Here is a 21,165-nt window from a genome sequence, read left to right as displayed (position 1 = left end):
GAACTATTACATGACTGTTTATAAAATACTACACTTGTCAGGGATTATTACATGAATTGAATGTATATGAAATACAGCACTTCATCATCATCATCATGTCAGCCGGAAGACGTCCACTGCTGAACATAGGCCTCCCCCAAAGATTTCCAGACCAGCCGATCGGACGCGACGTGCATCGGTTACCCGCCGATACTGCACTAGCTAGGAATTATTACATGAATTAAACATATATAAAATACTGCAGTTGTTAGGAGTCATTACAAGAGGAACTAGAACATTTGAAGTTGTATAGACTCTTTAGAAGGACGTAAGAAATAGGATACTCTACCAGCACTTATGTCTCCGGGAAACCAGAGTTCACGGCTAGAGTGAATAAGCGTTTTTTAGGTAAACAGGACCCGGATTCAGAGCTGTTCGATATTTTAACCAAATCGCTCGATTGGATATTGTTCTCGAATCGAAGGCGTTATCCAACAGCGTTTACGGAGTTAGTCGGTGAAATAGATTATAAGAAAATTTAAAGTCATTTTATCATTGACTTACAAATAAATGTACGACGGGTCTAATACAAAAACCACGAAAAAAATGTCCCAAGTCAACCTATTCGAAATTTAAATTGTAATGTCATCGCAGTATCGCGCTGTCAGTCGAACAAATGAAGACTAAAGCGGAGATAGCGCTCTGTATACGATTTTAGCGCCTTACAAGTGCGGACACTTTTTAGCGCGGACCCGACGTCCATATAATTGTAAGTCAATGCATTTTATACACATTTTTAAAACTTTAAAGGCCTGAAATATAGGAAAGCATTAGTCTTGCATTAAAATACATTAATAAAATTTAACAAAATCCAGACTTTATACAAGAGATTCCATATTACATTTTTGCTTTGTAAATGTGTACATATAATATGACGTTTGGTAACGTTCATTCGATAAGTGTGTTCTAAATAAAGTTTGTAGCCTTTACCGGTTGAGAAGTTCGAACAATCTTACGGGTGTGACGTCATATCGGTTCGGTTTCGAATACGACAGTTTGGCGTTCGGTTCGGATGTTGTGAATAGATATGAATAGACATCGTACGATATTAAATCGAATCGGTGGACATCTGAGTTTTCGTAAGATTCTGAGTCGACCTGCAGGTACCATAGTCGATCACATGGTATAAGGTGAGGTTATGGACATGCGTGCAATAATGCTCATTAAAAAACTTCAAATTCAAGATCGGTATTAAGAGCTATAATATAAGTCAACATTTACGGGGAATGAAAATATGATAAAACCTGTCGAGGAAAGTTCACAACCTTTGGAAAACTGCAGTCCCCAACCCACATTGGGCCCGCGAACTATAGCCTTACAGGAGACCCGCGCCCTGCAATTCTCAAGATGTGACTAAAATACAACCTGAATATCGCTTAGTAACTTTTACCATCAACCGTCGAAATATTCAGAACATAAGTACAAAAAAACGCCATTTTTATACTGGCAAATGAAAACGAATGTCAAAGATCAGTTCTTTGGACGCAAGGTCATGCTCATTGGCAGTGTACAGCGATAAGCGATTCGTTCAACGCGATAAAAATGAAAGAGAAACTTACACCAAGTCTCACAAACACTATGTTGTTTTATGACAATTGTAGGTCTTCGTAGATAATGATCATGAAAATAATCCGTAAAACCTCATATGTCGCATGTTATTTCTAAGAAAATTCTAGGGCTTTATAGATAATACGTGCACGAATAAATGACCTACTAGCGGAGGTGTAAAGCCGCTGCTGTCTATATATATAAGAAGAAATATTGCATCTAAACTGTATCTTTATTAGCAGTAGAGCGCCTTGTAAAATATATCGTTCAGGGAAGTACTGTCACCTTACCGATTTCTGCCGCTAATCGGTAACTTGTGTCTCCGGGTGACGGGCGCAGACCAGTTACTTGGTGTCATAAAAAGAAAATTGAATTACATAAATATCCGCTCACGCGATACATGTAGCCGTAGACGCATACCACACCTAGAGGTGCCGGTGATGATTTTATACCGATTTATCGGATATCGAAGTTATAACAGGTAAAAGAACTAATATTAATTGCTATTTCGGTAACTACTCTAGCAAACCATAAAGTTTTTAATGCCTGGATCTGTCATTTAAAAGAAATAAACAACTTCAAAAATACGTCACGACGATCGTGTGTGTTATTGTTTGGGCTGGTGATTTCGGTGTTTATTTATTGAAAACATACCGTAAGTAGTGTTTTTTAAGTTTACCCTGAATATAAATGTTTATAAACTATACTTTAAGGAGTAATTTCATGGTACACGTTAGAACCACTCCAACGGAATATTATCATATTTATCCAAGTACACCAAAAATTTCATTAGTGCTTTTTAAGTGCAGGATTTTCGGTGTATTACTGCATTTTATTTGAGATGTTTTTGTTGGTAGTACGGACGTATTTATTTAGCAATGCAGAATAATAATTTTTATTTATAAACACTTGTATTTAAAACTGAATGCTTTTCTAATTTGCGAAACCAAATAGCCGCCATTTTGCGGTAGGAGGAGCGCACCGCGTGAGCGGCTAATTTAATATGTACACGAATAGTTACATAATTGTAAAAATAAACTAAAGCTCGCACGCTTTCAGGCGCGAATTTCGGGGCGAAATACTGACCGATGACACGTACAATGAAAACAAATTGAATGGCTTCCCCCCACAACTGCAAAATTTCGATAAATATTACAGCGACGCGTAGAAATTTTGCGACACTAGATAGTAATGTACATAAATCAGATTTCATTACATGCCAGTATTTGGCAACTACATTCATGGACAATGTTTATATAAACAGCTGGCCACAAATACCCAGAACTTTTGATTTGAAAAAAAATGACTTCAGTCATCTTTTCGTTTCGATTAAACGTTCTGGTACATACAAATGGCTTGTCGTTCATAGGAATGTCTTTATCATAATTCAGCCTCTTCTTGGCGTTCCTCATACATACGTGTACCTGGCTTAGAATAATAATGCATAGAAACCTAGTCCGCACACGCTAAGTGAGGCAAATTGAAGCGCGCCCAAAGGGCCTACACGAGCGGGCGGGCCTTCAGTGCTCAAGGTCAACTTGCGCCGCGAACAGATCAAGAATTTTAGCTAAAAATGACGAAATGTGCCGTAAATGAGTGTAAAAATACGTCAGACAAACATAAAATAGATACTAACATCACATTCCACAAGGAAATAACGCGTTTCAACTTGTATTTTTATATAAATATTCACTAAAACCGAAAATTAACCTACTACTAAAACTAGCCTACATGAATTTGATTTTTGCCTCACTTGTGACAGTTCGTTTGATATAAAACTATCATTCTATGCGTTATTATTCTAAGGTACCAGGCATCTCACGGCTATGTCACACGGAGGGAAAGTACCTTAAATATCGCAGATAGAAAATTTTACTGAAAGAAGATTTTTGATTTTTTTGATTTTTAAATAATCACCGATCTAAACCGGGAATCGAACCCGCCAAATGTGAAAAAAAAACACCTGTAATTTTACTGACCAAACGCCTCAATTGCAAGGATTGTTTTTTTTTTTGAATAACATAGCATCGTGAATAAAAGTAAGACCATGAAATTTAACATTTAATAAACCTTTTCTCTGATTTTGACGTGCTCACAACAACTGTCATTATTGTTTCAAAGTATTATTAATTAGCACAAACTTGACAAATATATAAAATTGTAGCGAAATTATCAAAAGAGTGAGAATTTATATACTACAGAATGGGACATATCTTTTGGTAACTTAAAATTATTGCGAGTTATATATACAATAAATAAATAAATAACGCTCACACTCAACATAGCCCCGCACTAGAGAAACCCTGTGTTGCGGGTGCCATGGACACGCAAATAGACAACCACAAATTACACCCAAGCTCACGAGACACAAATGTTTCTCCATACAAATATTTCTCCTGGCCCGGGAATCGAACCTGGGACCTCTATGTGGCAGTCCGGCATGGTCACCGTTCGGCCTAGAAGGCAGTTTATGATTTAGACTTTTGATGAGTATAGTAAAATAACAGGTGATTTTTTTACATTTGGTGGGTTCTATTCCTGGTTCAGACTGGCGATTATTTAAAAATCTTTGAATGCAGTTCAAATTGTTTTTAAAATAAAGAATATAAGTAGCCTTCTTTCAGTAAAACTTTCTATCTACGGCATTTAAGGTACTTTCCCTCCGTGTGACATAGCCGTGGAACGCCCTGTATATATACATATAGGTAAGATATTGCCATCGAATATATAACCAGAAATAAAAATAAGGGTCATCCATCCCTGGCAACTCACGAGGCAAATGGGCCTTATATCATTTTTAAATATCAACTCTCGTTTGCACTGAAATTACAAATTAGAAATCTCTCCTCCTTCTCCTGTGTACATTCTAAAAATATTCTGTATTTATTGTAAGAAAGAAGGCTGTTCCAATCAGTGGTGTGGGAAAAACGTATAATTAAACGTGTAATTAAATATTAAATATGTATTTTTCAATTTTCGTCCATTATAGCAAAGCCCACGTTAAACTGGTCGTTTTGAAGTTATACATTGACGAGACCCGTCAATAGTTTCGGATTCCGGCTGGCCAAACGGAGCGCAGTTGTCACCGTAATGATATGGCAGAATAGTTTTCAAACAAATTAAATGACATTTCGTCTCTATTTCTGGTTAAATACTCGATGGATATTGCATACGAATTCCTACAAAGCCAAAAATAATAAAAACTATTAGAAATAGATAGTGGAATATAATAGATAGGGTCTTATTGTGACGATATTGTAATTACGTGAAGCGGAAGATTCCGGCCAATATTCCGCCTCTTTGCGTGGGAGTTATGTTGACAGAGTCACGTATGCTTTCGTAAGCCACATTATAATAGAAGCCCTTTATCACACCCGGCGCAGCCTGTAAATTACGCCATTAGCATAAAATTGTTGATGTATAAATGTAAAGATGTACCTATAGAACCATAATTGTAGATTGAACAGCTGAGTTTTTTTTATGGTATCATAGTTAAACAACGGGACGAACAAGTTGTGGACCTGGTTAGTCTGCGATACCCCCACCCACAGTCTAATCATTACGTACATTTTGCTTTGTATGTCCAAGAAGATGGACGTCGTTAATCAATAGATGGTGCTGGCATCTCTTTTTTTGGGATACAATTTTTAGACATTTTTTTAGAACTATCTATACTTCAAAACATGTTAAAAACCAGTAGAAATCATGGATTTGGAGATAAATGTATGAATAGGGAAAAAATACTTCTCGCTGTGAAGATGTCATCGCTTTCCATCATCATCCCACCTATTTATCATCTTTTCTCTGGTTCGTGGCTACTTGTTTTCAAATTTTGAATCGTTCTTTAATTACTTGCCTCGCCATTCTCGCTTTGTTTCGTTCCGTCGTCACTTCCTGCTAAAACGCTGAAGCTGTAGCAGTGCTTCTCTAACTTTTAATTGCGTCTAATTTTGATACTTTTACCAGTTGCCAACGTCGAAGTCAAATAATCATTTATTCCATAGGTAAAATTTTTACACTTGAAAACGCCACTTTTTAAGCTACTGCTCATTCACTACGCTGACCTCCTTGAGAAGAACGAGCAAGAAACTCTGGGGCTTGCTCTTTTCAAATAAACTTCAATGCTACTGACTCTTGTTGTCTTTCCATAGTTCTTTATCTAACACACACTCTTAAATTTTATAATATGACTTTTCAATTAAAATACTTTTAATGTAAGTTTTAAACTTAGAAAATGATAATCTAATTACATCTCAGTACAGTGTTGTACAAAGATTGCAGTGCCACTTAGAGCTCTAAATCGTAAATATCTGAAAGGTGGCGTAGAAAGTAGACATCACTTAAGCTCTATATATAATGGCCAAGATGATCGCCATGTTTTAGATAACAGCAAAGCAAAAGTTTCTTCAACACTATCTTATAACATCGTTGTGATATTTTCGTAACACTGAATTATGCAGAAAAGCTATGCAGTCGAAATAACCATCTAAGGCTAATATCACATGGTCCCACACGATATGTACTACTTCCATTCTACAACTGTATATATAAAGTATGAAAGTAGAGTCACGTTCTACAGAAATTTAGCCTTAGCCGAAATTTGCGTTTAGATATTGATGTACGAAGTTCCGGTTGCAAAAATATCGTTTTTTTTTTAAATATTTGTTTGTTTATTACGCAAACTAACCCAGAACACAGTTATAAAAACTTATTCATGTTGCCATGAATTTATGAACGTGGAAAAGCAGAATGTAGTAAAATTTTTGTTTTTATATTTTTGTTTTTGAAAGAGAATGTTTAACGTTTTTCTACATTTTTTTTCACCAGTAAAATTATTCTCAGAGGAACTGCTCGAACTTGTACATGTTTACGCTTCTGTAATAATATTTAGATTCATATTCAAAATTTGTCATTTATGAGATATAAAACTATAGTGAAACAAAAACTTTACACTACAGACGTCCTTAGGTCCTGACTTTCTGAGATCATGCTTTGTCTTTTGTCAACTAGGGCTCCAATTTTGGTAATTTTGGTGAAACCGCTGGCCATTGTAATTCCAATGAGATTATATTGCAATTAGGATAATATTTGCTATTCTTTTAAAATCTAGTTGCAATGGCGTAATTTTAAATCGTATTTAATGGAAAATCAAAAGAGGTATGAGTGGGGTATTTTTAAAAGTAAAATATTTTTTTGTTCTTTTTTGTTTTTGTTTTGTGTAGTCTCTCAAGTGCCGCAAATGTTATAAAATATTGTAGTATATATTTTTGTTTGTGGTAAAATGTTGTTATTGCTTATTGTGATGTTCTAAAATCTATATGTTTTGTATTGACGTTATGTTGACGTATTTATACGTTCATGTTTTCAAAATGTATGTTTATTGGAGTGGCCTTCATTCTGTTTCGTGGTGGCCACAGAATATTTGTTTTCCTTGCGGCCCGGCACATGGTGAGTGGTGACTCTTTGGCTCTTTATATATTTAGTTTAAGCTTTAATGTAGTTTATTTTCTTTTTTGTAACGAGACCAAATAAATATAGTTTCTTTCTATTCTTCAATCATCAATACCCAATATATTTATTGCATTCATATGGTATACATGTCTTAAATTTAAAATAATGCTGCACATATGAGCCCTTTATTAGGGATAACAATAACAGCAGAGGTAGGCCGAGGTTTCAATTATTAATTAAAATGGTTATTTATGAAATAATAAAAATATGTCATATAATAATAAAGAAATACGTCATATTATGAGTAGAATTATGTCACTTGAAAGTTTTAATTTAATTAGATTACAGTAGCATAACTTTATAGTATATAATTCACATTTATTTATTATTCAAATTTATTACAATATTATTATTTTTATTTGTCATCAAAGTATTCATTTAAATTGTAATAGCATTTATTAATAAGATGTAATTTTAATTTATTTAGAAACAGTGAATACTTTTGCTCGTTTTTAATAATGGGCGGGAGCTCATTGAATATCCTCACCGACATCGAGTGGGGACTTGAGCTGTGTATGTGTAGCCGAGATCTTGGCAGAAGCAATCTATTGCGTGGTCTAAAAGTGTGTCGTTGAGGCAGGTCGTCAGTGTTAGTGTAAAAGTCAGGGTGTTGTTTAATAAATTCACAAATTTCTAAAATAAATATAGAACACAAAGTCAAATTTTTAAATTGTTTAAAGTGCGGTCTGCAGCTATCCGTACTACTCAAATTATCAAGATTCTTTCTTTTAGTGGCAGTTGAGTCTCAACAGAGTGTCAGTGGAATGACAATGATGGCGTTTATAAATTGAATCACTAACTATCGATCACTAACGAACTAAAAATAACACGTCAATTACTATGCGTATCTTAATTTTTATCGATGCAGTCGCGCGATTGTCTCGCGTTTGCATCGCTGCTTGAACAGCACCGATTTATACCGATTTATCGGATATCGAAGTTATAACAGGTAAAAGAAGTAATATTAATTGCTATTTCGGTAACTACTCTAGCAAACCATAAAGTTTTTAATGCCTGGGTCTGTCATTTAAAAAAAATAAACTACTTCAAAAATACGTCACGATAATCGTGTGTGTTATTGTTAGGGCTGGTGATTTCGGTGTTTATTTATTGAAAACATACCGTAAGTAGCGTTTTTTAAGTTTACCCTGAATATAAATGTTTATAAACTATACTTTAAGGAGTAATTTCATGGTAAACGTTAGAACCACTGAAACGGAATATTATCATATTTATCCAAGTACACCAAAAATTTCATTAGTGCTTTTTACGTGCAGGATTTGCGGTGTATTACTGCATTTTATTTGAGTTGTTTTTGTTGGTAGTACGGAGGGTATTTATATAGCAATGCAGAATAATAATTTTTATTTATAAAAACTTGTATTTAAACTGAATGCTTTTCTAATTTGCGAAACCAAGTAGCCGCCATTTTGCGGTAGGAGAAGTGCATCGCGTGAGCGGTTAGTCTTATAATTAAATATATGTACTATAATATTAATTACACTACGCCATCGGCGTACCAGCAGCTCGTCATTGAGGAGCAGAATACCAAACGTACAAAATCTTGCCATTAACACTATCACACACAAGTGAGTGATTTAAAATTACCAGATTTGGGGCCCTGCAAGTTAAGGGCTCCCTCCGGAAATGTTTTCTTGATGCTAAGACATGACATTCTTCAAAAAGCGGCAACAGTGCTCGGTAACGCATAAGCAGTTCCCTTGGTCTTGCAAATGTCCATAGGTGACTTGTCGATTCCTTTGCCCCGCATAATAGGTACTTAAAAAATTTTCAAGCCCGTGCTACAAACCCGCACGATGTCGTAAGGTTTTATATTACTTTCAAGTTATATATAAAATGCTATTCTTTTATGTATATATGACGTTTCTCGTGTATTGAGAAACAGGATAGTCGAGAGATGCATTACTGACTATTGCATATCATAACTGTAGGTATTATAACTAGCATTGGATTATGAGTTTCCATTTCGGTAATTTAGTGTCAATCAAATTAGCGTGAATTACGAGAATATATTGTTACCCGTTCTTAAATGACATAAATTAATGCTTACTGTGTACATTACTGTGTACCATGGGCACACACAATTACACCCAAATCTGCGTGGTAGCATGGTTCGGCCACGGAGGAAGTTATAACAAAGTAATAACGTTAAATCTCTCTCCTGTAAAATTTGATTCAGTGCCGAGATGTGCCTGTTACCAATGCTAATGACAAATGTGTACTTGGAGGGTCTTTGAGAAATAAGTTTAAAGAAATTACTTTCTTACACTAGTGTCACTTTTTTTTGTCTATCCTGGTCTTATATTCCACTACTTTTGGGGTCAGCCCTCCAAAAGAAAGTTCAGGATCTACATTCGTCGCCTTCATGGATACACACATAAGTAAATAACCGAAAATTACGCCCAAACTCCCGAGAGAAACAAATGTAGGCCATACCAATATTCCTCCCGGTCCGGGAATAGAACCCGGGTCATCTGCGTGGCAGTTCAGCATGGTAACCGTTCGGCCACAAAGGCAGTTAAATCATAAGTTATATATCTCTGAACAGTTTCAATTCAAATGGGTTGAGGTCTGCTTGCTAAATGGGTTCATCACCCTTTAATGTTTTCTACATCTATATTTTTCTTTATGATACAAGCTGACAGGACCAACATGCCTGTCCATAACGAAGGGCCACTAAAGCTTTAAATCACAAAGATCTGAGGGTCACTGCCGTTACACCCGTCACCCTGAGAAAAAAGTTGACAAGTCCGATGTGCCTGTAAATTCACCAGCACCCTTACCCTTTAAAATCGGAACATAGTAATGCTGACATTACTGCTTGGCGGCAGAAATAGGTAAGGTGGCAGTAGAATATATGGCGGAGTGAAGGCCGAAAAGGGAGAGGTCCAAGGAAACACCCTCTACGCAGATTTAGTCAAAAATTACTTGATAATCGGCTTATTCACTCTTCGTTATCAATTCGTTCAGCCTGTGGTAAAATAGTAACGTCAACTGCTTGTAATTAGTTTTATGCACTTTTCACGGTAATTAGTCCGAAAGTAGAGATGTACGAGGTTAAAACGGATTCTAAATATAACGCGACAAGTTCAGAGAGAGTGGGGCGGTACGTTTTCACTGTCCAAGCAACTTACCCAAAAAAATCCCTCTCTCCGACCATACCCAATTTGAGTTGTCAAACTGACGTGACATTTGTAATCAAAGAAATCGTGATGAGACTAATTAAAATGCTTCGTAGGTACCCTAGTAAATCGCTTATCGAAGTAACAGCTAGCGCCGACATATATATTTATAATGAAATAATTTTATAGGTTTAAGACATTGACATACCAACAAATGGACATCGGGTCTAATACAAAAACCACGAAAAAAATGTCCGAAGTTAACCTATACAAACGTAGTGACATGTAACGAAATATAAAAAACTAAAACATTTAATTTAAATTGTAACGTCATTGCAGTACTGCCTAATTTTGCTTGCAACAATTTAAGGGCCCAAAAACACCATATTCAGCTTGTACTGGAAACTTAATAAAATGCACCATATTTAACTTCGACTAAAAATTACTTGAACACAAGTGTTGGTAGGTACTGCATGATTGACAACCGCGCTGTCAGTCGAACAAACGAAGACTGTTGCGCGATTGACGCTCTGTATGCGATTTTAACGCCCTACAGGTGCGGACACTTTTTAGCGCGCACCCGACGTCCATTTATTGGTAGGTCAATGGTTTAAAACGTTGTCTCGTGACCTTGAAGCCCTTGTCTCTGTGAAACTTTTCTTTCGACTTCCCTTATACCCTCTACTTTTCATTTATTCAAAGTAACTTATCCCCAGTTTCTCGGTCGCCCACGTTCAGGCTTTTCTTTGCCGTATTAATTCAAACAGGGCTTTAACGAAATCTTCATTTAGTATAAATCAACTTACTTTAAAAAAGAATACCAAATGTTGCACTGTTCGAATATTTATAACGTATATACTGAGTTATTTGTAAGGTACTAACAACCGTACGGGACTATATTTCTAACAATATTACAAAAATAAAAATGCGGTATCATAAGAAAGCGCAAACATCCAGTTTGACGCTAAACGCAGGAGCGGAGTGGAGGTTGTTGGGGAGAACGCTTGCACATGTCACATAGCACAACAAAAACTTAAAAGTTTTTTATATCGAGTTCTTAGGTTTTCGCGATTGTTACTCATAATAAATGAAACTATTTTTCCGGATTTAAATCGCGTATATTTGTTTTTTTCAAACAAACCAACGTTTCGGACCCTTTACAGGACCCATGGTCACGATTGACTGAGGTGGTACAGTCATCAACCAGTTATGTCTAATATTAATGCAAACTACCCTATTTTTTTACTATAATTACAAAAGTTATAAATTAAATACATTATTTTTATTTTATAAAGAAACATTCCAATTTACGCTACATTATATTTTACAAATTATTTTATTTTAATAATATGTATTTTTTTATAATTATTAATACAAAGATCGAACACTCAGAAAAAGCACTCAGAAAAAATTCCTTCGATCCGGTCGGATTCGAACCGACGTCTTCTTGCATACCGTGCCAGATGCTATACCAACTAAGCCACGGAACGAACCAACGGACCTCACGAATTTTTCTATGTGCTTGCGTCGTGTCTTTGTACTTGGTCTTTCAACGACTTTTTAGTCTGTGTGAGTGCTTTTTTTGAGTGTTCGATCTTTATAATTATAACAAACTAGTGGAGTAATTTCACTAAAAATAATTGAATATCAATTCAATAAAAATTTAATTAATGTGTATTTTTATTAAGTTAAATTTATTATTAATTAATAATGCAAATTAGAATAAATCAAAACATAATTAAAAGCTTAGAATAATAACGGATAGAAACCTAGTCCGCACACGCTAAGTGAGGCAAATTGAAGCGCGCCCAATGGGCCTACACGAGCGGGCGGGCCTTCAGTGCTCGAGGTCAACTTGCACCGCGAACAGATCAAGAATTTTAACTAAAAATGACGAAATGTGCGAAAAAAGAGTGTAAAAATACATCAAACAAACATAAAATAGATACTAACATGACATTCCACAAGGAAGTAACGCGTTTCAACTTGTATTTTTATATAAATATTCACTAAAATCGAAAATTAACCTACTACTAAAACTAGCCTACATGAATTTGATTTTTGCCTCACTTGTGACAGTTCGTTTGATATGATACTATCATTCTATGCGTTATTATTCTAAGAATAAAAGTTTGTTTTTGGTAAATTGTTCATGATGTTAGTAATATAATTTTGCGTCGTTCGTACAACATATAGTATAGAATCGCTCTAACGATCACCTTTGGTCTTTGTAAATATGACCGAATCTCACACTAACACCGTCAGCTCTAATGACTTCCCATCCACGAGAATTTGCATATTATCTCCTTAGGAGAGTTCAGCACCCAGCAATGGAATATATAATAAGGATGATGATGAGAATGATGAACACTGAAAGAAAAATAAGTAGCAGTAGAGCTCCTTGTGGAAGAGTTCGTCCAGAGAAGTACTGCCACCGAATCCACCTATTTCTGCTGCCAAGCAAAAGTGAGCGTTACTGCGTTCCAGTTTAGAAGGGTAAGGTTGCTGGTGAAATTATAGATACAATATATTGGGACTTGTCAACTTATGTCTCAGGATGATGGGCGACGAGGTGTGCCCCGAAGATCTATACAGAACAGGCGTGTCGCGTACCACCAGGTGCGCGACTTGTTCGTCCCGTCACTTTATGTCATAAAAAAAGTAAAATCGTGGTAAAGTGAAATTTGTTTCAAGAAAGACATCCCTAATTTATTTGTATAAAACTAGAAACATTTATATAAGTTCACCGTTTGTATCTAACAAATAACAGAAACTGCAAATGGACAATAAAATCTGTGCCATAATAGACCGTATTGCGTTTTAATAAATGTTAAATTGGTTTAAGGACAATGACAATGGCTGTCTTCCGCTCGTTTTACGGTGGACAGATTGGCATATTGTTTAACTAGTTATAGAGTAAAAATATAAGCAGCTAGTCAACAGAAAAGTTATGAAATCTTTGTATGACGCAAGTATTAAAATGAATTCTTGTAATATCTCCGTAAGCTGCGTATCACGAAGAAATACATTTAAAATAATTAAGCTTTTATTGGCATCTCTATTCGGTCACAATGTTGTGTTACGGGACCACGGAAGAAAAAATCAATGGAAGTGCTTTACGCATCGATTACTATCAGAACCGATATTGCCAAAACTCACACATTCTGAATTTGAAACACTACAATATCTTGATATTGATTGGTCGTAGTTTCAAGTATAAAAATTTAACAAATTCTGGGTTGTTCATATAATTTAAACTTTACCTGTTGCCATATCGTTGAAAATTCAATACCATCAATACCTATTATTGCAAATTACGACGTTTTGATATTATATTGAAATATCAATCAATGTGCTGCCATCTAGCGGTTAATTGCTGAACGACGACGAATTAGAGTTATTAATTTAGTTCTCCAAAAAATAAGAGACCATATTGTAGGGGTATAAGTTTTACTTTCCATTTTCCATTTCTGATAATTGAAAATTTATTAAAGTAAGACTTTCCGATGATATAAAATACCATCATGGGTAATATATTCGGTGCGGCCGTAATTTTTGCACTCTAGAATATTACAATAAGGCCGTTTTCTAGGATTTCAGAGAATTTTATACACGTAGGAATGACACAACCATGCCATGCAAAGCGAAAATGGCGGACAGAACTCAAACAGGTTATTCGTGACCTGTACGCGTCAGACGTCAACTAACCACTTCTACTGTATTTATTGTTCTGTGTACGGGACCGACTTCAACAAGAATAAAAACTGGCTGTCAAAGCCAAGTACAGATGGCGGCACATCAAGCTGAGACGGGTCCGATCGTTGTGCCCCCAGGTTCGGTATACCCTCGTGGTATAAGCCCCCGATTTAGGTTAGGTACGATAAATGTAATTCTAAACTATTTTTGATTAAAATGTACTAGCAGACACAAAAATGCTTTAACAAAATAAAAAAAAATTAATAGATATGTAATATTAGCCTCTATGAAATTAATTTAAAATAACACTAACTTTAGCAGCGTCATTTTGGCAACTAATAAATATTGATTAAGAATCGGCAATTAACTTAAGGTATTATTTTATTATTTTCACGTGTTTATGAGTAATTAACATTTTAGTAGGTAGATAATATTGTACCACCACAAGTTTATTCAAACTTATAATAATTAAGTCAGAATTGTAACACACGTACACTTGTGAATAAATTATTAAATTCAGAAACGTATTAGTTGTTAACAGTACTTAATAAATATCTGACATAAAAGTTGATCCAAAATGTATTAAAATCGGCAGCATACCAAACCGGGGTCACTACGAACGGTCCCAATTTGACTGATCTTGTTAGAGGCAATATTCGAACCAAAGTAGTTAGCCTGAAGTGCTGTTAACTGTACATTAATATAGCAAACATAAATTCGAAATTTTAATAATATAATTATGATTGAAGTTATTAATTATAACACATAAATCATTAGGAATTTTAATTAAAAAATACCTTATGATGATGTGATTGCGGGAATGGAGGCCTTTACCGTGGCTTTGCAGCAGTGACCTCCATGGTCGCCATCTCTTAGATCCCGGTTAGGGTCCGGCCGGGTCAATGTAAAAAAAAACTAACTTTTCTATAGGAAATGAAACTATTTTGAAGGATTTAAATCGCGTATATTTGTTTTTTCAAACAAACCGACGTTTCGGGCCCTTTACAGGTCCCGTGGTCACGGTTGACTGAGGTGGTACAGTCTTCAACCAGTTATATCTAACATTGATGCAAACCACGCTATTTTTTCACTATAGTTACAGTTGTTAATAATTAAATACCTTATTTTTAATTTTACAAAGAAAACATTCCAATTTACGCCACATTAAGTTTTACAAACTATTTTATTGAATGAATTTTTATTAAGTTCAATTTATTATTATTATTATATTAATACGGTTTGTTTCAAAAAACAAATATACGCGATTTAAATCCGGAAAAATAGTGTTCATTTCCTATGTGTAACAATCGCGAAAACCTAAGAACTCGATAACTTTTCTATATTATCTCGGGGTCTGGGTGTTTGTGGTTCCGTAAATTGTTATTTCTATAACACAAGTGCTTTACTGAGTTGTTAGGTTTTGCTATTGTTACACATGGGAAATGAAACTATTGTTTCGGATGGAAATCGTGTAACATATTGTTTGTTCTAACAAATCTAAGTTTCGAGCCCTCTAGAGGTTCTGACAATCAGTCAATTTTAACCATAGGACCTGTTCATTTCCCACAAGTGCTTTAGTTACTTAATGATATTGTCTAATATTTATTTACATATATAATAATAAAAAAAAATTAAAGTAGTGTAACAATCCTACTTCATGTAATAGAAGGCCTTAAGCCAGATTGTTCACTTTAGTTCTCTAAGAATCCGCTAGATGGCATTGACCCATTTGGCGTTATTTCTGAATCGCGGTGTTAAGATTTTCCCTCGAATGGTGACTACTCGAACACAATTTTGTTAATATGAAGAGAAATCTGAGAATACAGAGAGCTCAGTAAGAGAACCAGAAGTTGAGTCCCTTCTTGGGAACTGCTACCCGGATCTTCTGACTGAGTCCCATCTGGGAACAACTGCCCGGTCCTTGCGCATATAGGGTTATATTGTATTGGCGACTTACAAGGTGAAAATAAAAATCTTCTGAACAAACAACAATCTGGCCTTTTCACTTGTCTGGAGCCGCGTAACCTCTTCCAACGGAAGTAAAACCTCCCACCTTTACAGTAGGATATTTTGCGCACTACATCCGATTTGTATCAGTTCCATATCCGAGACATTACGCTCCGAAATGTCACAGGGATAATTTTTATCTTAAGGTGTACAAGCGATATTAATAATGTACCCATAGAGATAAAATGATCCATGTGACATTTCGGACCGTCCAAGTCCGAGGAACTGATACAAATCGGACGCTCATTGTTTCGGATGGAGAACGAGAGTACCGGACCTTATCATAGTTTTGAGTGTAAGTGTAATTTCTGTATTTCTGGTCATTGACACAGAGATATTAATTATTTTGCTATAATTAAATTTTTATTGAATTGATATTCAATTATTTTTTGTGAAATTACTCCACTAGTTTGTTATAATTATTAATACTAAGATCGAACACTCAGAAAAAATTCCTTCGATCCGGTCGGATTCGAACCGACGTTTTCTTGCATACCGTGCCAGACGCTATACCAACTAAGCCACGGAACGAACCAACGGACCTCACGAATTTTTCTATGTGCTTGCGTCGTGTCTTTATATTTGGTTTTTCAACGACTTTTTAGTCGTATCGCCATCTATGAGAAATCTATGACAGATTTATCACCCAGTTAGTACCTTTACAGCTACCAGTCCTGGCGAGAGATGTCACTATTCACTGTATTAGTTAAATTTTTATTGAATTTTTATTGATATTTTGCTATAATTTGTCATATGTGTGAATCTTTACGCCCAGTGAAATCCGATGTGGGACAGAGTTTTCTGGATTCTTGCTCCTTGAGAAAGAGTTCGTCCAGGGAAGTACTATCACCATAGCTATTTCTGCCGCCAAGCAATAAAGTAAGCATTGCGTTCCGGTTTGGATAAGCACATGGGACTTTTCAACTTATGTCTCGTGGTGACCGGCGCAGTGGTACCCCTAAGATCTTTGCGATTAAAAGCTTCCACCAGATAATAATAATAATAATAACGCACACACTCTACATAGCCCCGTACTAGAGAAACCCTGTGTCGCGGGTGCCACGGACATACACATTGACAACCACAAATTATACCCAAACTCACGACAGAAATAAATGTAGACCATACAAATATTTCTCCCGGCCCGGGAATCGAACCTGGGACCTCTGCGTGGCAGTCGGGTATGGTAACCGTTCGGCCACAGAGACAGTAATAATATATATAATAAATAAGATACATTACTTCTCGTCCCGTGACTTAATATTATAAGAACAAAACCAAAATTGAATTTTAAAAGAAAACGTTAATATTTCCGAACAGCCGTTGAACTTTGCTCTGAATTGTTTGTCAAATGTTATGCAAAGACGACTTACTTACTTTTTTACACCCTACGCCGTGATATTATAAACATGCAGCTGGAGCGAAGTTGGCTATAGACGTTGCCCTACTTTCAAACGTCACTTCCTAGTTTTCACATGAAGAGATTTCAGTTCCAGACTATGACAGTATTAAGTAAGCTCTTGACATTTTATTTTGTTTGTTTGTTTTCGTGTCAGAAAATCACAAATTCAAATTCAAATTCAAAATAATCTTTATTTCATAGGTAAGCATTATCACACTTGAAATCGTCACAATGGTTAAACTCTACCGCTCATTCGTAAGGCAGATTCCCCTGAGAAGAATGAGCAAGAAACTCTAGGGGTTGCTCTTTGTAAATAACATTTGTACACATTCAATATTTACAATATTTTTTTTTGTTTTAAAACATCAGAGATCGAAACTACCTCCATGAGCTAAACGGGTTACTACCACGGACTTTTGTCATCCAAGTACGCAGAAGTTGTATAATAACCTTTAGTATACAATTTTTGTTTCACTATAGTTTTAAACCCCGTGAAAGGCAAATTTTGTATATCAACCGGAATCTTATTATAGAAGCGTATACATTGCCCCTTAATAGATTTTTTGACTTTGTGAAGACGACTATCAAGAACAGCTAGTTTATTTTTATTCCTCGTATTAATGTTATGTCTGTCACTATTTTTCATTACTATTCCTTTTAACATACATCTGAGTGACATTGCCATTGCGCCTGTGACTCTGAGATATAAGTTGAAAAGCAAAGAGACTTATTAACAACAATTCTCTTATGGAGTCGAACATTGACTTACAAATAAATGGACGACGGGTCTAATACAAAAACCACGAAAAAAATGTCCCAAGTCAACCTATTTAAACGTAGTGACATGTAAAGGAATATGAACAAGCTAAAACGTTGAATTTAAATTGTAATGTCATCGCAGTACTGTCTAATTTTGCTTGCTTCGCTGTCAGTCGAACAAACGAAGACTAAAGCGTGAATGACGCTCTGTATACGATTTTAACGCCCTATAAGTTCGGACACTTTTTAGCGTGGACCCGACGTCCATATAATTGTATGTCAATGGAGTCGAAGCTACAAAATCTCGACCATCGCAGAAAAGTGCTTGTCGGTTTTCTATCGGATACATTTCGGGGAGTGTGCGTAGAAACTTTTCAATTTAGTTCCACGCTCACCGTCCCTCCTTCGATCGACTAGATGGTCCGGAACACACCATCCTTATGTCCTTGATTTACCACTATTCGCACTAAGCGTTTTTATTCTTCTGTCTTCTTCTTCTTCCTCCGTTCTGATGCGTACGGCAAATGAATGGAATAATCTGTCAGTGTTACTCGAAACGTACAATTTGGGGCTATTCAACGCTAGAGTGAAAAGGCATCTTTAAGGCAAACACGTTCTATCGTCGGTCACATCGTAGCTTAACATCAAGTGAGATTGTGGCCAAGCGTGTGTCTATTATATATTTAAAAAAGTCCCATGTGCTTGTAATTTCACCAAGAACCTTAACCCTTCGAAACCTGAACGCAGTAATGTGAGCATTAGTGCTTGGCAGCAGAAATAGGTAAGGTGGCAGTACATCACTAGACGATCTATTTTATAAGAAGGTGTACTGATTCTTGAAAACATAGGTCAATAACAGAAATGGTGTTTGTTTTTGTATCGGACCCTGCCCCAATCCATTCTGATCAGGAACTACCGTCGATATCCTTTTTCAATAAATCTCCTTTATTCTTTAGAAGTGGACTGTATTCTCTTTTTCAAAACTGATGTCCATCTGACTTACAACCGAACATGAACACGTCTTACAACTGAGAGCGAAAGAATGCAAATGAATACAAATAACAATTCTCGCTTATACCGGTACAGTGTCTCCCACACCGTCAATTGGTCGCTACGCCACTCGGCCAATCAGAGGTCCTGAATTATTAATTTTCTTCTCAATTCTAGCTCTGACAGACCAGACGCATACCGTCCGTAACAGTTTTTTTTTAACCGAGCTGTACCTACTTAATTTCTTTATATTTCTTCCCTTTCTTCCTTCATTTTTCTTCATATATGTTATTTCAACGAACGAAGCAAAGGTCAAAAAGAACGTTCACTTTTGATTGTAATTCCGTAAGCACAGAACAATAAATAAAGTGGAAGTTGGGACGTTAACTAACCAGTTAGCGTCTGACGTGTCCCAACTGTAGGTTTCGTTAGACCTACTTGAGCCAGTCCACCATTTTTGCTTTGTATGGTACGGTATTATTCTTTCGCGCAAATTCTCTAAAATCCTAGAAAAATGCCTTATTGTGCTGTTTTGAATTACAAAAATGATAGCTGCACCAAAAATATCACCCGTAACACTTTTTCATATGATCGGTAAGTCTTATTTGAACAAATTTTTAATTTTCGACCAAAAGTTTAGCGATGAAATGCTTCATAAGTGTTTTGTTAATTTTAAACATAATTGATCGAAATAAAGATCATTATGCAATGTGTGCTTTAAAGAAGGCATCTGTTGTCGAGAAGATACTAGTTTCTATTCGTTCAGATGTTAATCGTTGGTCGTAGTCCAGCTAATGACCGCAAGATGGCAGCACGTTGAAGATAATTTTAATATAAAATCATATCGTCGTAACTCTGAATAATGGTATTGAATTTTCAACGATATGGCGACTGGGTAAAATTTAAATCTTTTTAAATTAGAAACTATTACCAATCATTGTCAAGATTTCGTAGTGTTAATAAGGTAAGGCGTCAGCGGTTCTGATAGTAATCGAAGTAAGCTTTGATTACTATCGAGGCACTTTCACTGTGTTTTCTGTTCCGTGTCCATCCAACCAGTGTTTATCGATTAATGGCACTACTCTTGGAAACTGTAACCTATTGCCAATATATTACAGTCAACTATAAATCGTCTTTTAATTTAACGAGCTCGTCGACATCCTCTACGTTTTCTATTTGGGTCTGGCGGCTACGCTCCTTGTTTTAATTACCGCATCTGCATTTCGGTAACTTTTGAGATAACTTTTGAGACGTAAAAAAATGTAAATTATGGTAATTTTTTATTACTCTCACAAAGCTTACTTAAGACTAAAATACTGAGTTTTCTACTATTATGGGCATTGTCAAAGTCTGGTACTAGGGTTATAATCCCAGTATAACTAATCACCAGGCTCCCTCCCTCTAGGCTAAGGTTAATGACTCCTCTTATTAATTACAGACCGTGCCTTCGCGGGTATGTGTATTGTAGTAAAGTGCATATGGGTATCATTTCAAATTGATGTCCTAACATTAGATTTTGATGTTGACACATCTAGACATATCATAGCTCTACGAGTGGTTAGAGATCTGCTCTTGGGATCGCATGCCAACTGGCGTAAGAGCCATTATGCGCTATGTATGGTAGAAATTAAGAGTAGGTCACTCCAGTAAAGAAATAATGTTGACGATGGGTTATAAAGAAGGAAAATATTTATAATAATGATTTATATCTCAAACACAAGTTTTACATTAATAGACCCAATGTTAACTACCCAATCAGACAACTCATATTAAACTTACCTATATTTAATTGTTAGTGTTGAGTGTCAAACGATTCAGTTAATAACAGTAAATAAAACAAAATAGTACAGAGTACTAAAAAAACTGACCTCAAATGTCATTTATCCCCTAGTTTGTCACCCTTAGAAAAAGGAATCATCAAAATCGGTTTACAAATGCCGCGGGGTTATCGCGTAACATAGGTACAAAAAAAACATACACTCGAATTAAGAGCCTTCTCCTTTTTTAAGTCAGTTAAAAATAGATATTGTTGAGTGCTGTCCCTCTCTCTCGTAACTTTTAATATTATTT

The 21,165-nt window shown here is 35.7% G+C and overlaps 1 protein-coding gene across 2 annotated transcripts in view; it reads left to right on the top strand.

Moving 5' to 3' along the window:
- LOC113229039 (orexin receptor type 1-like) overlaps positions 1 to 21,165 on the top strand; it is a 288,399-nt gene that overhangs the window by 98,542 nt on the left and 168,692 nt on the right. The gene's annotated exons all lie outside the window — the stretch shown is intronic.

Source organism: Hyposmocoma kahamanoa, unplaced genomic scaffold (genome assembly GCF_003589595.1).
Source record: "Hyposmocoma kahamanoa isolate Upper Pololo Valley unplaced genomic scaffold, ASM358959v1 270, whole genome shotgun sequence".
Taxonomy (NCBI): Eukaryota; Metazoa; Arthropoda; class Insecta; order Lepidoptera; family Cosmopterigidae; genus Hyposmocoma; species Hyposmocoma kahamanoa.
The sequence above is the reverse complement of the archived record's forward strand: the minus strand, read 5'-3'. Positions and strand labels throughout refer to the sequence as shown.